The sequence below is a fragment of the Myxine glutinosa genome, chromosome 1 (assembly GCF_964187855.1).
Source record: "Myxine glutinosa chromosome 1, kmMyxGlut1.1, whole genome shotgun sequence".
In the NCBI taxonomy this organism is placed as follows: Eukaryota; Metazoa; Chordata; class Myxini; order Myxiniformes; family Myxinidae; genus Myxine; species Myxine glutinosa.
This window is the reverse complement of record NC_136261.1, coordinates 437,407,320-437,427,552: the sequence shown is the minus strand read 5'-3', so window position 1 is coordinate 437,427,552 and position 20,233 is coordinate 437,407,320. Positions and strand designations below refer to the sequence as shown.

Here is a 20,233-nt window from a genome sequence, read left to right as displayed (position 1 = left end):
GTCTTCTAAAGAAAAAATTATTATTAAATTTTGCAATGTTTATTTAAACCTAAATCAAGTTTTGAGTTGTGATTAACTAAATTTCAGGAACTGCAGTTTGGAGATCGACCATCTATGTGCAGTATTGGGTAAAATCTCTTATCTTCTCTTATTCACCATCTCTTATCTTCTCTTATCCACCATGTCTTATCTTCTCTTATCCAACATCTCTTATCTTCTCTTTTCCACCATCTCTTATCTTCTCTTATCCACCATCTCTGATCTTCTCTTATCCACCATCTCTGATTTTCTCTTGACCACCATCTCTGATTTTCTCTTGTCCACCATCTCTGATCTTCTGTTATCCAACATCTCTGATCTTCTCTTATTCACCATCTCTTATGTTCTCTTATCCACCATCTCTGATCTTCTCTTATCCAGCATCTCTTGTCTTCTCTCATCCAACATCTCTTATCTTCTCATCCACCATCTCTTATCTTCTCATTCACCATCTCTTATCTTCTCTTTTCCACCATCTCTTATCTTCTCTTTTCCACCATCTCTTATCTTCTCTTATCCACCATCTCTTATCTTCTCTTACCCACCATCTCTTATCTTCTCTTATCCACCCGCTCTTATCCACCATCTCTTGTCTTCTCTTATCCAAGATCTCTTATCTTCTCTTATCCAACATCTCTTATCTTCTCTTATCCACCATCTCTTATCTTCTCTTACCCACCATCTCTTATCTTCTCTTATCCACCCGCTCTTATCCACCATCTCTTGTCTTCTCTTATCCAAGATCTCTTATCTTCTCTTATCCAACATCTCTTCTCTTCTCTTATCCAACATCTCTTATCTTCTCTTATCCAACATCTCTTATCTTCTCTTATCCAACATCTCTTATCTTCTCTTATCCAACATATCTCAGCCTCCCCCATCCAAAACGATGATCTTTTCTACCACGTTAAATAACCCAAAATCCACTTTTTCAAATTCCATTTTTCTTAACTGAAAGTCCAAATAGTGTCCATTTGTTTTATACCGTTTGCCACCCCCCTCTCCCTTACACAGATCTCCCGATTTCCTGCTCTTCTGTTGTTGTGCTTCCCTGTCTCTCCCCCTCTTGTCTCCCACTCCCTCTATTGTATGTTTTATGTGTTTCTGTTTATGTTTTGTGTCTTATGTGTTAGCTCTTACACGAGGCTCGACTCTGTATTTTCAAATGGTAACAATGTGTTGGCTCGAGTGAGGAACATCGTTTGTTTCACCTTTCAAGCAACCACTGCTGACGAGTGTTGGAGAATGCTAAATCGATGATATGCAGAATCTGTTTGTAATTATATCTCAAATAAACAGCTCAGTTCTTTGTTGCGGAAACCAATTTGTTGCGGACCTCGAGCCCGTCGACATACAGAGGTGGGTTCAACCCTTTTCCCCCTCGGGCCTTCGAGTCCACGACCCACTTTACACTCGTGGGGTGGATTGCGGAGCAATTCCAGCCACCACCCCCGTAGCGAGCGTGCGGAAGGGTATCGGGTCAAATCCCCACGTACCTTCTATACACACGCTGCCATGAAGACGGGTGCTGGACCTCGCACGGGTCACGCTGGTCTGATACGCCCGAGTGGTTTGCGTGTCACGTGACTCGTGTGCCGTTAATTCTTATTGAACCCGATTGAGCGGTTTTATTCATACAGTGCGAAGCCAATGGTGGGAAATGACGTGAACGGTCAAATGGATGCGAAAGAACACAGGTTTATTATACAATTTATACAAATTATCAGGGCAAAGAGACACAGAGCAGAAACGTATCGTTGTTAATCCCCGGACTAGCGCCCACTCACTCACGCGGGGAAAAGGATGAAGAAGGACGACTCACTCCAAGCACGGTCGTTGGTGCTGTTCACCCCGATCAGCTCGTTCGGCGTGTCCCTGGGATGTTCGCGGCATGTGCAGGGAGTTCAGGCAAGGAGATCGTTGGCGTCTGTGGCCCCGGGAGAGATCGTCCTCGCAAGTGCTGTAAACAGGCAGCCGAGCGCAGGGCAGGGAGAGTTCGTGCTTTCTCTTTCGACACACCTCTCTATGACCGAGGGAGCTTAGCACGGAGGAGATCGTTCGGGGGCAGCGATCAAGAGAGACCGTTCACAGAGAGAGCTGAGGGCAGAGAGAGCTGGGGGAAGAGAGAGTTTGGGGGCCTGGGGCAGGGTCTCATAGCCCCTCCCCAGAGTCTTACCCGAATGTTCCAAGCCCCTCCCCCGGCTGCCGTTGTTAGCCACTCCCCTTGAGCGTTCATTGGCTGCCTGCCGCTTACCGGCCACTCCCCTGCAGCTCCTCCCTTGGGCCTTCTAGGCTTGTTCTGGGCAAAGCACATGGCATTCCAGCCCAATTGAGGCCTACACTTACTGGCCTGCTCAACGTATACTAACACAGGAAAGGAGACTATGCTTACATTTAATATGAAATAACTGAATGAAAGCGAGGCTACATGTTGTGGTGCAACTACCTACGAGGGGGTCATCCTTTATTCGCAAAACTGCAACACTACCCACCTCTCTCCCCAGACTCGTCCCGAGTCGACCCCAACAGTGGAACGACCGGTAGAGCCTGGCATGCAAATTTACCATTACTTTTACATGTGACACATAGGTGTAATCCCCCTAGCATTTATTCTGACCCATGTGTGCGACATTTTTAACACTAGATATGTCCCCCCTAATGTGTTGAGCAGCTACTCTAACAGACTCACACCCACAACTATCTGGGTATTTTCAGAATTTTCAAATTAAACACATAGCCGGTGGGCAACATTCTTATGTTTACATGCACATATATTTACAATACTACGACCCAGGACCTGGATTTAATGAAAGAATTGGAGGAAAGAAAATCGAGCACTTGATATGGCACTTGCTGCTTGCATTTTGCATCTTGCATCTTCCGTGTGCGGCTAACAAAACCGGCTGGCCCTGACCGGTATACAGGCCATATGAAGCATCAGGGCCATCTAAATCTTCATGTCTTCGCACTTGGCACACAATAGCCCACAATTTCCTTTTATTTTCCATTGCCAAGCAGGGCCACTCTCACGTGGTCCAACTGCGTGGCGTCAGTGCCACTCTAACAGTGGTCCGAAGGTGCAAGATGATTTGCAGCAAGATGCTGCACAGCAGAGGTGCGAGCCTGTGGTCCATAAGTGCAGCAAAGGTGCAGCAAGGTGGGTTTGGCAGAAAAGTGCTGCACAGGTCGGCCGCACAGGTGTAACATGGCAGAGTGGATGCTGCACAGTTCGGCCTCCAAAATGGTCCTGGGGCGGGGAGGGAAGACAAGGCACAACAAGCAAAGGGAAAGGCATGCGGTAGCACACGCAAAACAAGGTGACCTGGCACCACCATACCTGGTGCGGTGCGAGGGACGTGGAAGAGCGAGCGGAGCAAGCTCGTCCCTAACCATCCGTAACCCCCACCGTTGGCTACACTACCCTAGCCCCCCTTGTATTTACAATTCGTCTCTACGTCTTGTCTCCCATATCTCCCTCTATACCAAATTCGTCTCCAAATCCCTCCCAGGAAGGAAGGGATGGAACAAAGCAATGTCTCACTTACGTCATGAAGCGTCTTACTTCCAAACAGCTTACAGAGCTCTGGTGTGAAGCTCGTCCTCCTCGGTGACTGGCTGTGGATGGTGCGAAGGGATATCTCATCCTAACTACACTAATAACATTACTCATTTAAACTACCCGGGGTCGTACCCTGCCAATCGGCCTCTTTAAACTATGTGGTTCGAAGAACCCGAATTTCCACTGCCCATACTGTGGTGCCCTCGGAATTTGGGTCTCACCCCACAAACTTTCTCGCTGTGCCCTCGCACAATTTTGGGGCTGGGTCGTGTGGCTCTACCAGCAGGTCTACCTACCTGCGCACCTCCGCCACTGAAGCCGCCTCCCAAGCTTGCCTGCTCCTCACGACTACTCTAACCGGGGAAGGCCCTCCCTGGCACTTACCCCCTATATGCCCACCTCGGCATCGGGTAACCCGGGTCCTTCCCTTGGATCCTCGGGCCCCACTCACACACTATCCTAACCGGCTCCCAGAGCCTACCTGCGGCCTTACCTGGCCGACAAGCTACCAGTGACGGAGTGCCCCAATAAACACACGCACTAATTAAGCCACACGCCCAGCCATTCCTCAGTCTACTGCACCCTACAAAACACTACTTTCTACTACCTGCACCACAGGTGTCAATATCCATGCAATTTACCTCTGCCCTCTACCTGGCTTTACACTACCCCCCCCGGGCTTTCGCAAATGGGTTCCACTCCCCTCCCCCCCCACCATTCAATCCTTCGCACCATGCATTCTAGACCAAGCGTTCCACACCTTTTATCTTGCACACACATCTTATTCTTACACCTCAACACAATTCCATCCACACTACTACACAACTCTGTTTATTCTCACTCACAATTCCTCAAACACACAGCATCATCTACCTAATTAATTTCCCCTAAAACTCGTGCTTCCCTCGTCAGCCCTTTACACTATGCACACCCTTTTCTTTAACAACCACCTAAACTCTCTATGTCCCCTCTACAGTTCAGGTGTCACTACTTAATTATTGCCCCTAAAGTCACTCTAAATCCCTATCATTATCCTAGCCCTCCCTCGGCTAGCTTCGGTGCCCCATGGAGGCAACCATTGCTGGCCCCTCCATGTGCCTAATACTGCCATCCCCCTAAACTAATGCTCATGCCCCCCCCCCCGTGTGAGGAATGGTCAGTACCGCCCCCCCCCACGTGGGGTGCAATACTCACATTCCTCTAAACTACGAACCCCTCCATGTGGAGGTACGTTGTCACGGCTCGGCCTCGAAGGGCCGAGCATTCCATGCCGGTGGTTGGTCGCCTGTATATGGTGTCCATCCGGCATTGACGAGCCGAGGGGGGAGGGATTGATGGGCCCAAGTGCCGGGCTCCATCCCTGCACGGGGCCTCGCGGTCCCACGCACGATGACCCAACCGGCCATCATCCGAGCACCTCACCCAATAAGGTGCGTGGCTCCGAAACTGTAAACCACCCCTCGATCCCGGCCAACCGCCCTTGCCACCATACAGCGCCAACCATACGGTACGGGGGCCGGAGGCACGAACCGTGCACACCGGTCCTTGTGAGACCGATGCAGCACCGATCCCCTCAGGTCCCTGCGGCACGCAACTCACTGGGGGCTCGCGTATGCCACCCGTCCCACTAAGCGCTACCCCGGTCGGTGTCGATGCTTGAGCCGCGTCCTCACCACTCGCGACCCACTCCGCACTCGTACACCCAGGCGCACATGCGCCCCTCACACACTCCGCTATCACACACTCCAGTGCACACTTCCCACACACACTCCGGTGCACACTCTTCCCACACACACTCCGGTGTGCACTCTTCTTTCACACACTCGGCCATCGCATACTCCAGTGCACACTTTTCTTCTACACACTTGGCCATCACACACTCCGGTGCACACTCTTCCGTTACACACTCCGGTGTGCATTCTCGCTCACACTCTGGTGCGCACTCCCACTCCTCGCACTCCAGTACGCACTCTCTCTCACACTCCGTACCATCCTCTCACTCCACGCACTCCTGTACGCTCTCCCTCTCACACCGCACAATGGGCCCTTCGCGAACGCCCGGGTCTCGCCTCTCTCCCAAGCTCGCCGAGCACCCGTTCACGCCAAACACATTCCCGCCATTAGCGCCACTCACCTCGGGGCTCTCCTTCCCCTGCTTCTCCGCCAGCACCTGCAAACTTTTAATGGGGTTACCAAGCACAGCATCACGGTGCAAACACGAACTTTGCGCGGATTCCATCTCTTCTTTCCGTGACTCCTTCTCTGTCTCACCCGTCTCTTCAACCCCAATTGTTTCTTCTTCTAACACGACAATCGTCGGCGCCCCTAGAATTTCCTTTTCCAACTCGACCTTCGCCGGCGCCCCCAAAATTTTCTTTCCCAATTCGACGATTGTCAGCTCCTCCACACCCCGCATCACTACTCCCATAGCCCCAGTCAATTTGGCTGTGCCCCGCTTTAACTCGCCCCCCAACGCGCTCCTCGTATCGCTTCACCCCTTCACGTACCACCGTGACCTCCTCGCTCATCTTACGCCCTATCTCCTCCTCTGCCTTTTCATATCCCTCTTTGACGCTGCCCTCATCCTTTGCCTATCGCACCTGGTTTCGTCCCTCTGGGTATCCATTTTGTTTTCCAACCCATCCTTCATTTCCTTCATGTCTCTTCTTGATTTGTCCCTCCTGGGTATCCAATTTTTCCTTCATTCTATTCATTTCTTCACCCATATATGCTCTGAGTTGCACCATAAAAAGGCCCATATCCATTGGCACTGTGGGCTCGGCTTCTGCCGCCACGTGCGAGGCGCTGCCATTTTCTTCCCCTACTGCCGCACCCTCAACAATTTCCTCCAATACCAACTCTTCCTGCTGGTCCTGGGCCATTAGTTTTTCCCAATTTATTATTCCCACCGGCATTTGGTCGCCTTGGCCAGCCATTGTACGAATTTAGTTTGATTTTAAAAACTAAATTTTGTCCACTCATAATTTCGAGCACGTCAAGTGCACTCTAGGTCCAAATATCCCACTCCCGGACACCAATTTGTTGCGGGTCTCGAGCCCGTCGACGTACAGAGGGGGGTTCAACCCTTTTCCCTCTCGGGCCTTCAAGTCCACGAGGCCGGGACCCACTTTACACTTGTGGGGCGGATTGCGGAGCAATTCCAGCCGCCACCTTCGTCGCGAGCATGCGGAAGGGTATCCGGTCGAATCCCCATGTACCTTCTATACACATGCCGCCACGAGAACGGGGACTGGGCTCTCCTTATATATATGCAACGTCCGCTCGCGCTCCACGATACGTGCTCGCTGCCTGCCAGGGTTTCCCGCCACGACGCGAATCCACTCCTGGAGCCGGACCTCAACGCCCTACCGTCTGCCGGGACCTTCTTTTCCTTCCAGCCATTCCTTCCTGCCATTCCCTGTCATGTAAGTCTGTTTGTTTGTCCGGGGTTATAATATAAGACTGTTTTAAGGCTTGCCCTGTGTATCTGCTTCTTCCTCTTCCTGTACAGTCTTACCTTTCGTTTCTTCTTCATTTCGTGTGCATAATTAATAAATATCTGGTATTCCTTTACTTTGGTTTCTTCTTCCCCCCAATCGCTTTACTCCTTTTCCGATTGAGTACCTGTGGCGCGATTTGGCCAACTGCTATAGTCGGGTTTAGTCTTTTGTTAACGGCCTGAGTCGTGGCTCGCTTTGCTCGGCGTTGAGTTGTGGCTACAGCCGCGGCTTGGGTGGGGCTCATTTCCTAGCTTACCGGAAGGCGCTGGTACTTAGGTCATAGGAATAATTGGCCTACTACCCTATTCAGCGCTGACCGGATGTGACGTCATAGCTCCAGGACTCGGACGGCCAGTGTGATAGACGAGGGGATTAAACCCCCCTCGGTAAGGGGAGTGCCGAAACCGAGATCCATAACAATATTTATGGATGTGCATTGAGAGTGCGTACTGCATTTGGCACCGCCAAACCGTTTGGCACCAAAAGGAAACACGTTTGTAAAAGAGCAAGAACCCTGCGTCCAGAACAATTGAAGTCAGGAGTGAGAACCGAATCTGGGACGCCATCAGCGGCACCCCAAAAATTATAAGGAGTGTCGGGTGAAATTCTGCTTCAAATAATTATACAGGTATGTCAAGCCAAGGTGAGCAGGACCTGGTGGGCTAACTTGAGGAGGATATGGAGGAGCTAATGGCCCAGGAAGCTGTTTATGAATGTAACATTGTGTGAGAAGGACCATGAGGGGCAGCAGTAGAGGTGCCGAAAGCGATCGAGGACCCAACCCTCCACTTACCCTCCCCCCCTCCTCCCCACAACAACAACAACATGCATTTTAAAGGCCATTTTCCCTGCTAGAGCGGGGGTTAGCCTTGCGGTCCCCATGACAATCTTCTCCATTTTGCCCTATTTTCTGCATCTCTCCTTGTTTAACCCCCTTGCCCGCATTTCTTCTTCCACCATCTTTAGCCAAGTCTTTCTCAGTCTTCCCCGTCTTCTACTTCCTTCTACATTCATTTCCATCACTCTTCTCAACCAGTCACTTTCATCCTTCCTCAACACATGACCAAACCATCTCAACCTGTTCCTCTTCACAGCATCAATCACAGGCTCTATTCCCATCATCTTTCGCAATTCATCATTTGTCTTCCTCTCTCTCAACGATACTCTGCACATCCGTTGAACCATTCGCATTTCCACCCTTTCCAACCTTCGTTGCTGCTCTACATTCATTACCCATGTCTCGCTCCCATAAATCATAACACTTCTCACACATGCAGCATACACCTTTCCCTTCAGCTTCAACGACACTCCCCTCCTTGTCAGCACGCCACTCAGTTCCCGAAATTTCTTCCATGCACATCTCACTCGAGCAACCGTTGCTGAGTCTGATCCACCTTCTCCATTCAGCATGTCTCCGAGGTAGCAAAATGTTTTCACACCTTCCAGATTCACGCCGTCTCCAAGATCCAACTCAACATTTCCGCCATCTGCAGCTCCCTCTGTGCACACCTTACATTTGAATGTAGCTGCCACACTGGTTAATGACCCTCTCAGACAACTACATTTTTGATGAACCCACTCAGCGCACATTGTACACTGAATGGAGTTCACTCCGACACCCTTCCTACACACAGCACAGGGCCACTTCCCAGTTCTTTCCACCTCACCACATGCTTTACCACTTGCCATCACCTTCGTCTTTCCGATATTCACCTTCAGACCTTTTATCTCCATACATTCCTTCCACGTGTTCATCTTTTCCTTCAGTCTATCCATACTTTCCGCAATCGACACCAGATCATCTGCATACAACAACTCCCATGGTAAACCCTCCTTTACGTTCTGAGCCAGCACCTCCATCACAGCTACAAATAGTAGTGGACTTAGTACCGACCCCTGACGCACTCCCACCTTCACCTCAAACTCACCACTGTTCCCGTCCTTCGTCCTTACAGCTGTGCACGCTCTTTTGTACATTGCCATCACCACTCTGATCAACCATTCCTCCACTCCTAACTTCCTCAATGCCCATGTCAATACTTTGCGTGGAACCTGATCGAATGCTTTCTCCAGATCAACAAACCCAAGAAACAACTTCTTCCTCTTCTCCATGGACTTCTCCTGCAACTGCCTCACAATGAAAAGCGCGTCTTTCCTTCCTCTTCCTGGCATGAATCCAAACTGCATTTCGTCGATCTTCACTTTCTTCCTTATCCTCCTCTCCAACACCCTTTCCAATACCTTCATTCCATGCTCCAATAACTTTATTGCTCGGTATGAGCCACACTCCAGAGGGTCACCTTTCCCCTTGTATAGAGGGATGAGGGTACTCAGTTCCCAATCCACTGGAATGCGGCCTTCTTTCACCACCAGATTACAGATCTCTGTCATTCTCTTCACACCCCAACTTCCTGCTGCCTTCAACATATCTCCCACAACTCCCGTCAGCCCTCCCGCTTTTCTACCCTTCATTGCTTTTATCACTTCCTCAACTTCCTTCTCAGTTATCTTCTCTGCCGGTCCTAAAACTGGGTTACTCTCTATGTTGCCATCCCATTCATTCTCTGTATTCAACAGCATTTCCATGTATCTTTTCCATCTTCCTTTAATTCCATCTGGGTCGACAACGATTTGTCCCACTTCATCCTTCAAGCAACTCACCCCCATCACATCACACCTCTCTTTCGCTATCTGCTTTGCAATCCTGAATACTGCTTTCTGACCCTCTTCCGAATCCAAGCGTTCTCCGAACATTTTCCTACATGCCTCCTGCGCCTTTGCTACCTCTTTCTTTGCAGCCTTCCTGGCTACCTTATAACTTTCATGCTCTGCTGTTTCTGCTCCCGTACCCTTTGCCTTCTGCCACTCCTTGAACTTCTTCCTATTCTCGTCAATCCTCTTTCCAACTTCATCATCCCACCACCATGTTTCCGAGTGCCTCGGTGGTCCTTTTGTCCATCCACATACCTCACCAACGGCTCCCAACAGTCTGGCTTTCATTGACATCCAACCACTTTCAAGCTCAACCACATCACCCTCGACCCTACTCAGCCTCTCTTTTAATGCCTCCCTCACTTTCACCTCTTTCAACCTCCACACCTTCATTCTCGGTTGGTACTTCACCCGCCGAGCTCTCCTCGCACCTTTCACCCTTACGTCGCAGACAACCAAGTGGTGCTGTGAAACAGCCTCCTCCCCCGGGATCACCTTTGTGTCCCGGACGTGCCCCCTATCTCGCCTACGCACCATCAGGTAGTCAACGGTTGTCGTCGACCCACCTGACGTGTGTGTAACAAGCTTATTATCCTCTTTCTGGAACTGAGTATTACAAATCAACAAATCAGCTCCATCAGCAAACTCCAAAATCCTTTCACCTACTCCATTACTCACACCATATCCGTAACCCCCATGAACTCCATCAAAACCATCCATACTCCTTCCCACATGTCCATTTAGGTCTCCTCCTACCACAACAACTTTCTCATCTTTCACATTTTCCATCAGCTTCTCTATCGCACACCAGAACTTCTCCTTCTCTTCATCGCTTCGACCAACCTGCCCAGCATATCCCGAGATGACGTTCACCAAGAGCTTTCCAATCATCATTTTCACCATCATCAACCTATCAGTCACTCTAGTCACACTCACCACACTGTCTACAAACTCCTCAGAAAACAGGACACCAACACCATTCACGCCCTCCAGGCACCCTTGCCACACAAACTTGTATTTCTATCCCTGCCTACCCTTCACCATTCTCACACCACTTCCCTTCCATCTCATCTCTTGCACACAACATATGTCTACTCTTCTTCTGACCAATACTTCCACCACTTCTCCTGATCTCCCTGTCAATGTCCCTACATTCCATGTCCCAAACCTCAGAAACCGATCTCCACTTCGGGCTTTACCCTGCCCATATGTACTTGTAATTGTCATGGTTCTCTTTTTGAGGCAATGTTTTTTATGGCCGGATGCCCTTCCTGACGCCAACCCTCTTAGTCGCCTCTTACGACATGCAGGGATACGGCATACCTATTCTTATCCAGGGTACACACTGGGAAACGTTTAAAACATGGAAATTCTGGGGGGTGGGGATGGCGGCGTCAGCATCACGGCTGCGGTTTAAATATATTTAAATAATATTTAAACAAAACCATGAAAAACAATCTGGGAAAAGTCTCTAAGTGAGAACGTGGATTTGAGAAAGCAGGAGCAGAGGTGAAAGAAAAACGACATATAGGGGGTGGGGCACAAGTCGAGACGAGGAGGCCGCATGAGACACCAGGCCGCACTAGGCACATGAGGCGCGAACAAAGAACGACTAATTACACACAAATTTGCAACGACTAATTACACAACTCACAGACACAGACAAAGGGATGGCAGAATGGGAATGAAAATAAAGAGGTGTGATTTTATGTGTAGGTTCTTAGCTCAGCGGAGGTGGATAGCATTCTCCTCGGGAATGGCGCCATCCCAGGCCGTTGGTGGGAACGACTCCTCCCCACAACCAGCCCCTAATGGCATGTTATAGTGGCTCGCCATTGCCATCGCAGTCTGGCAGCGACCAGGTGATGTTGTGGATTCGTCAACTAATGGCAAAGATTACGATGAAAATGGAGGATGGACAAGGTGGCTGACATAAGGCATGACATGCATGTGGGGCAGGCAGAGGTAAAGGCTGATATGAAGGCTATGGGCAATGAGATAGCCGCAACGCTCGAGGCTGTGTGGGGAGAGGTGACGAAGCATGTGGATGGTGTCCGGAACGAGATGGGGGCAGGTGAAGCTAGAATTATGGAGGAGACAAATGGAGTAAAAGAAGAGGTGAATGGACTTAAACAGGGGAAAAAAGAACTACGAGCAAATCAGAAGAAATACAGAATCTCAGGGCAGCTCATAAGGGCAAGTAAGAAAGAATGTAAAATGGGACATGATGACCTAACACAGAAGATAGAAGAAATGGGATGAATGATCGAGACAAAATAATGGAAAATGAAAGAGAATGGAAGACATTAAAGTAATCTTAGAATAAGAACTAAAAGGGGAAAGCGGAAAATAATAAAGATAGAAAAATGAAATGGATAAAAGCAAAGAAGAATGATTGGAGACAAGTGAGAGGACAAAGAATGTTGAGGAGTACATCATGGAATGTGTAGAAACAATGTGTAGGGATCGGGATAACGCATGGCAGTTGCAGGTGGAGAGGATGTGAGTGATCAAAACGGACCACGATGAGGTGTGGCTGTGTAAGCTGGAGTTAATGCATGATGTGAAAGGGTGCATGCCGAGCTGAGGTGGAATAAAGAACCCGGAATTTTTTGAGTGCCGAGCCTGAGTGTAACGGAGTGTGTGCCACGAGCGTGCAGAGTGGAGTGCATGAACGAGCGAGAGTACGGGTCATGTACCGACTCAGTCGAGGTTAACCGTTACCTTGACTAAGGGGAGGGGTGAGGTTACCGAGCAGGAAATATTTTAAATGCTGGGATGTTCTGGTCCTGTGCACGGGAGATTAAAAAGAACAGGTTTGTAATCCGTACCGGTCCAAAGAGGTCAGATTTCGAGGCATATTGTCACTGTGTGTTAAGCCTCAGTCACACATAGGCGGATATTTTGGGGACTGCCAGCGATCAAGATTTTTCGGCGACTACTGGCGATTTCGGGCGGTCAAATATGGTCAGGCGGCAGTATGGCGACTGCAGGCGGCCACATTGCGACTGCATTGCGACGACGCCCCGAGTGGGATGGCGACTGTTGAAGATCGACGACGACTGCATTGCGGATGCACGGCGGCAGCGTGGCGACAGTCTGGCGGCTAGATTACGACCGATGGCGGTTCGCGGCGACTGCATTGGGGCCGGGTGACGGTTTACTCCGACGTCTGCACGACTGCAATAAGACCGCCGGTGATTGGAGACGATTCACACAACTTTTAAAATCTTTATTTCTATATTTTACATTTCACTTTATTCATTTCAATGATGTATGACATGAAGCATAAAGATGTTTTATGTACAATAAGAAAGTTAATAAAGATGTATCATTGTAATGTAATAATCAAACTTTTCTGCAGGGAGAGAGAATGGAAATAAAGTCCAACAAATTATTTCCACTGGTCCCAAGTCCCATAAATAAAGTTTCCAAAGGACCAAAGTCCCAAAAATAAGGTTCCCAAAAGTCCCAAGTCCAAACAATAAAGCCATATCCTTGTCGGCACCACAGGACCTCACTCCACGGAGACCCTCACACCATCCTGTCTTGCCATGGAATCGTGGTATGTCGTAATGCAGTCGCCAGGCAGTCGTATCTCTGTCGCCAATGGCCGTAACTCGGCCGCCACTAGTCCTACTGCTGTCGTCGTCAGTCTCCCATAGCCGCAGGGGAGACGTGGCAGTTCTTCTGTCGTCGATATGCAGCCGCAACAGTGTCGGCCCGTAGTCGGGAAGATGCCGCAGGAAGGCCGTATGGCATTCGCATCTCTGCCATGCTAGCTGGTGGGGCGATTGCGGAAGACTATGAGTGACTGGGTTGCGGCCGCTTTATGGTCTTATTATGGATACCGACGACAGCATGGCGGTTCCATCACGACAGCATGGTGGATTTTTTTCGATTGCGACTGAGCGCGCCGTTTTTAAACATTTAAATATATATTTGGCCCCTTTGCGGCTCTTGCCGACTGCAGCCGACCTGGGGAGGATAACCACGACTACAGAAGACCGTCCATTACGGTTTCATTACGATTGTCGGCGGGTGGTGGCGATTTTTTCAGTGCCAGTAGTCGCCGACAAATCCGCCTATGTGTGACCTAGGCTTTAACGGTCCGTGCCAGCAAAACGTCCGAATGCAGATGATAGAAAAAAAATTCCCAAGGAATGGTGTGCGGCTGAGTGTGCGCGGCACAAATGGCAAATTCAGCTGCGGGATCTCTGCGGAAAGGCTCATATGTAAGTAGTGTGTAAACTGTCATGGGGTGACCCATGTGTGTGAATGGAGTGAGATTGACTGTGGAGTGGATCGTGTGAATAAATGGTGTGCGAGAGATCGTGAGATGGTCGGGGTGTGTACGTTGTGTGCGCTGGTCCACGAGGCAATTTGGGGATGTATCGGATGTACCACGGTGCGGGAAGTGGCGTGGTGAAGGTTACGGAGCTGCGCGTATGTGTGTGACATCTGTGGAGGTTCCACAGCATGAGCAGGGGATGTGGAGAACACGTCCGGGGTCCGGGTTCCCCGTAGGAAATCCGCCGAATGTCAGTGTGAACATTTAAATGAAATGGCAGGTTATGGTTGTGCCGCCGAACTTTCCCACAGGGGGAATCACATTGGATAGAATATTTAGTGCGGATGCGGATGAAAAGCTGGAACACCAGAGCAATAGCTGCTGTTTGAACGCGCTGGGCACCTGAGGAAAAGCTGCCTACCTGTTTATGCCATGGAAGGATCACCTGCCGAGATAAATTGTGTTGCCAGGTTTGGCGGTCTCAATCGGTGACAGTCGTTGCTTAACTTCCCGTTAGGCCGCAAACCTATCCACGGCACGGTGACCTGCGGGTCCAGAGGTCGGGGAGAGTCCGAGAAGTCCCACTAGTGACGCACCCCAAACCCAAAACCCCGAGTCTGCAACAATATTTTCACTCTATCTACTGCTTAGGAGTCAAACAAAATTGCAAATCATTCCAAACCAGAGAGTTGCTGTTTATAATAACATTATAAAGCACACAAACAACAGGCACAAATAACTAATGTGACGTGTTGGATTGAGTGATGTAATAGACACTGTGCAACGTCAGTAAATTCCAGGATTTTTTAAAGATGAATTTTACAATGTTTATTTTATTTATTTTGAATTAAATACTTGAACACTGTTGAACACAAATCGCCTTCTTGTTACTTCCACGAACCTTCAGGTTAGCATGCTTCAATAGTGCTTAACATCCGGAATTTTTATTTATGACAATATTTAACTTCATTTATAACTTGCTTGAAACGAAGTTCCTGGGAGCTTATGCGGTGGTGCGTCAGTAGTGTAATAATGTTGCTTCTGGGACACCTCCGTTTAACATGGGAAATCCCTATCTAATGTCATTTACCCCCTTGTCTTTTTCAAAAATCATAAACACCTCTATTTCTCCCACCCTCATCTTTATGAACCTTTTGTCTGTAGTACCTATCCTTAATGTTGTTCATTAGACCACTCAAACACTACAAATATTTGTTTTCTCTTATAGACCTATCATCCTTCTTCTACATATCATCTGGCAGATTAATCTTTGACCCATTCACTTCCATATTAATTCTTTCCCTCCCTCATTGCCCCTAAAGACCTCTATTTCTCTCACCCTGTTCTTTACGAACCTTCTAACCTTTTGACATGCTATCCTTATTCATTAGACCACTTAAACACCTGTGATCCTTCTGACCTTATGGACCTTTTAACCTTTTACTCTTAATATCATCTGGTGAATATAACCCACTCAAACAACGACCCTACAAATATTTGTTTATGTGTGGGAAATAATTTAATTCTCTTGCCACTCTCTTCACCATCTAATATATTAACAAAAAATATGTTTGAGTTTGGTTCTTTATCAAGATATTTTAACTGAGATAAAATAAAATGATAAACCTCCCTCAATGTTCTTGTCTGAGCACCTCCAGTGCCACATACCATTTTAAAATTAAAGTATATATTTTCCTGACAACCATCAAAGTTTTCCGTCCACTCAAAAATATTTCCATCTTTTTTACCCAATTCACCGGTATTTAAATTAATTCTCTTATTTGTTTTGTGAATTTTTTTACCAGTTGCCTTTTCAATTATACCTATTTGATATTTTTCACATTCATTATGTTTTCCATTTATATACCAAGGTTGATTACACCTCCACTCTTTAGTCTGGTTGATACTTGGTTCTATCATTTATATAATAGTAAAAAAGGCGGCGGTAGCCCGTTAAAATCCCCAACCCCCCCCCCCTTTTTAACTTATCACTTATATATATCTTATCACTTATATATATCTTATCACTTATGTATATCTTATCACTTATATATATCTTATCACTTATATATATATCTTATCACTTATATACTTATATAACCATAAGGGAGACTATCAATTCCATTTTCTAAAATAAACCTCTTATCATCAAAAGCCCCCAATGCTTTCTTATTTATCTCTTCTGAATATAATTGATGTTTATAACTTCTTATTCCATTAATCTTTCTAAACTCTTCTTTCTTTGTTGTTAAACAGTTATAATAATCCTTAAAGTTTATTGTTTCTTTAATAACATTTTTCTTTACACCTTTTAACTTCTTATCAGTCTTTTCAACGTTATTCACAATGTATTTATAAGCATAAGCCTTTGACCTCAATCCCACAAATTCACTCATAACATTTCCTCCTAATTCATCCTTGAACTTTCCAATCACCTTTTTATTTTTAGAAGAGAACAACTCACTCTCTGGACTGTAATTACTCGTGTCATAGATATTAATGTCTCTTTTCATGTCTGAATAAACATCGTTGGTATTAATTTTCAAAATAAAACTATCTGTATCCATATAAAGTAGATTAACATCATTTTGATATTTCTTCCTCAAGTTATTATAAAAGTAATCATACATTAATGACTTTGATAAATCAAGAATTGTTGTTCCAATATAAATAGGTTTGTTCATTTCAATACTCTCTTTAATCAAATGGATCGCACAAAAGTTCTCAGTAAAGACCTCAGCTCGAGTAAAACTCGGTCTATTAATTAATTTTGATGCTTGTTCCCAAGATGTTGATAGTCTGATATTTTGTCTTTTCCTCACATTCTCCATAGTCTTACCAAAGACCGCATTATTCATCAATTTATAAAAGTCTTTCTCAAAATCTGTTTTTGACTCTGTTCTTCTTTGTGTATTAAAATCAATGTACCCCTTTAACCAATGACTTTGATTGAACTTTAGAACCCTATGGATCTTCTCTACTCTTAGACCTTTTGATAAATATTGTCGCAAATTTCTTTGGTGTAGAACATAATTTTTCTTGTTATATAATGTAGTAAGTAATTTTTCTGTTGATTCACCTATATCAAACGATCGTTGATAATCACTCAACCATTCTTTCTTTGGACTTTCTTTCTCACAAGCAAATGGGAGATCTTTGTGTAGGTTATGGAGTTCCTCTGGATATTTTAAATCAATTTCAAAATAATAACCAACTTTTTCTTCATCCAATTCTTTTTGTGTAGAGATACATACATCTTGTAAAACGTTTTTGTAGTCTTTTTCCTTTACCCATCTAAGTTTTCCATAAGGAAGAGCCTGAGACATTGCCCAGCCATACAGGTTGTTCGCGTCATAGTACATCAAGTAAGAACTCTCTTTCGTTGGATCATAATTTGGAAGATATTTGTTATTTGCTTTTGCGTATCTACTCGAGCAGACTTGTGAAATTCCACCTCTTTTTGCCTTTTCAATCATCAAAAGCATATCAACATCGGTTATCAAATCCAAATCTTGTTTTGTCATTTTCAACATCGCACTCCAGGCCAATCCAGGTGCTGTGTAGTAGTGAGCAGGATCCAATCCATATCCAGTGCGACAAACAGATCTAAAGGCTTCAAATACATCGGCCAATAAAAGCACATCAGTTTTGAGATACAAATCGTGATACTCGCCAAGATTCTTGATGTTATATTTTTCCCAAACATTTTGTGCGTGTACATAATCTTTATCAGATATATGACTATTATTTAATTTGTTATAGAAATTTTCTTTTGAAGGAAGTTGTGTTTCATTGAATCTCTCAAATGAGTCCATATAGTCATAGGGGTAAATTCCCTTTTGTGTTAGAAAATCTTTATCTAAAAAATACTCTGAAAGACATGGAAACTCTTTTAGATTTTGAACCAAGTTAACCAATGGACTTGCCATGAATTTAAATGTATCAAGAAATCTGATATGAGTAATAGGAGATGTGTGAATTGTTTTTGTGAATGAAATGTATTTCTGATCCGTGTTTGGAATTGCTGAGATACTTCCAGAAGTCTTTGAGAGTTCCTTGATAAATAGATGTGTATCATAATGAGCGTTGTTATGAAGAAAGACAGGAATGAAAGAGGGGAGTTGATAATTAATATTACAACTTTGATGAGCCGGACCTCTATATTTACCAGTGAGATGACAATGGTCTCTAACCTTTAGACCTTTACCAATTTTCTCCTCACAAATATGACAGACATTGTTTTTTATAAATTCCCTTTTTTCTTTACTTGTTAAGGACATTGGTTTATTGGTTTCTCTCATTATCTTGGTTAATCGAACACAGTCTTTTTCTAGTCGTTTCACAAACTCCTCTGGGGTATTTGAGCCTCTATACATCTCTAACTTGTTATATTTATCACCAACGGATGATTTGATATAATAACAAAAACCACAAGGAGTATGTTTTTGATATTTATTTGTGTATGATTCTTTTGGATCTTGAGAAGCAGTATCAATTTTTTCTAAAATACTTTCAAAATCAGCATATATAACAAATGGATGTTTGATCTTTTTATTTTCATCTTTGAATGTGATCTTTGAGCCTTCTTTAGGCATATTGATTACCGTTGATTTATGTTCGCCACAATAATTTGAATGTTTATCTAATCTTTCTTGTGAATTGAAGAAGTTAAGACAACGCAAACAAATATATATTTTATTTGTTCTCTTACAGACTTGTGGTTTTATTAATTTAGCAATATCTTTGATGTATGTATAATGTGAATTTTCGTCTGAATTAAAATATAGAAGATTAATATGAGTTTGTTTACAATTGTCAGAAAGCTTTAAAACCTGAATGTTGTTTGTTTCTGTTAGACCATAAACATTAACTGATAAATTATTCATCTTTTCAAATTTAGGAATATCATTTAAAGTCATCGGAAACTTTAGATCTTTCGTATTTAATGTATTCTCATATTTTTTATAATGAGATACTCTTTCATCATGAAAATGTGGAGGATGTAAGTGTGCTAAAATAGACCAGAGAAAACATTTATTGTCTTTATTTTTGATATTGATAACTGCTTTTCTATTTTTGATAACACTGGGTAAATCAATGTAAGAAGAAGCTTTTAGAGGATCTGATTTAAGAATATGAATGTCTATGTAAATAATTTTTCCTATATTGAATCCACTTCCTACGATTGAATTATCCACATCTTGCTCTTGTTTAATAAGTTCATCATAGACTCCTGATGTTTTAAAATCTTGATATGAAGATATAAAGTGTGGCTCAGTTCTCATGTATGGTGCATCTATAACTCCTTCATCCTTTGTCATTTCTAATTTTACTCCCATATAAAATTTAAGTGGTTTCATTTCCTTTAGTGTTTTTTCAATCAACGTTTGAACAGCAGGTTTAACTATTTCTACAGCATCAACTATAGACTCTGGTTCAGGAGGTTTGAAGTTAAAGACTCTTATTTTAATATGTCCTTTGAATGCTCCATCAGAGTTTTTAGTTGTGATAAAATTTGATAAATGTAGATTTGTTTTAAGATGTATTTTGAAGCCTTTCTTGAGGATATTTTTATTACATGTAGAACAGTGTTTTGTTTCAGGTGGAAGAGGGGAAAGTTTGTTTAAAATGTTGTATGTATGTTTTGCGGTGAGAATATGTTGTTTATAATATTTTACTTCCTTCTCGCAAGTATCACAATAAACCATATTTATAGCGTGAGAAAACGTGGTGTTTTATATATATCACTGTGCTTAAAATAAAACACTTTTGAGCTTTACAGCTCCGTTTTATATATATCGCTGTGCTTAAACTAAAACACTTTTTCACTCAGAATCATCTAAGTCATAACTATCACATGAATACTCAGAATCATACTCAGAGTCATCAATAAAGCTACTCTCATAACTATCATTTGAGCACAAACTATTAGTATCATAACTATCATCTGTGTTCAATGAAATACTATCATCACCATCGTCCAAGTTCAATGAAATACTATCATCACTATCGTCTGAGTTCAATGAAATAGTAAAATCTTCACTGCTGTATTGACTCATATTTAATTAGCAAGAAAAATATTCCCATCAATATCTATATACTTTCTTTCATTAACAGATTCAATCTCTACAA

General features: G+C 44.8%; 1 protein-coding gene across 2 annotated transcripts in view; it reads left to right on the top strand.

Moving 5' to 3' along the window:
* The window catches only part of LOC137418014 (uncharacterized), a 67,007-nt gene that overhangs the window by 17,823 nt on the left and 28,951 nt on the right, over positions 1 to 20,233 (top strand). The window lies entirely within an intron of this gene.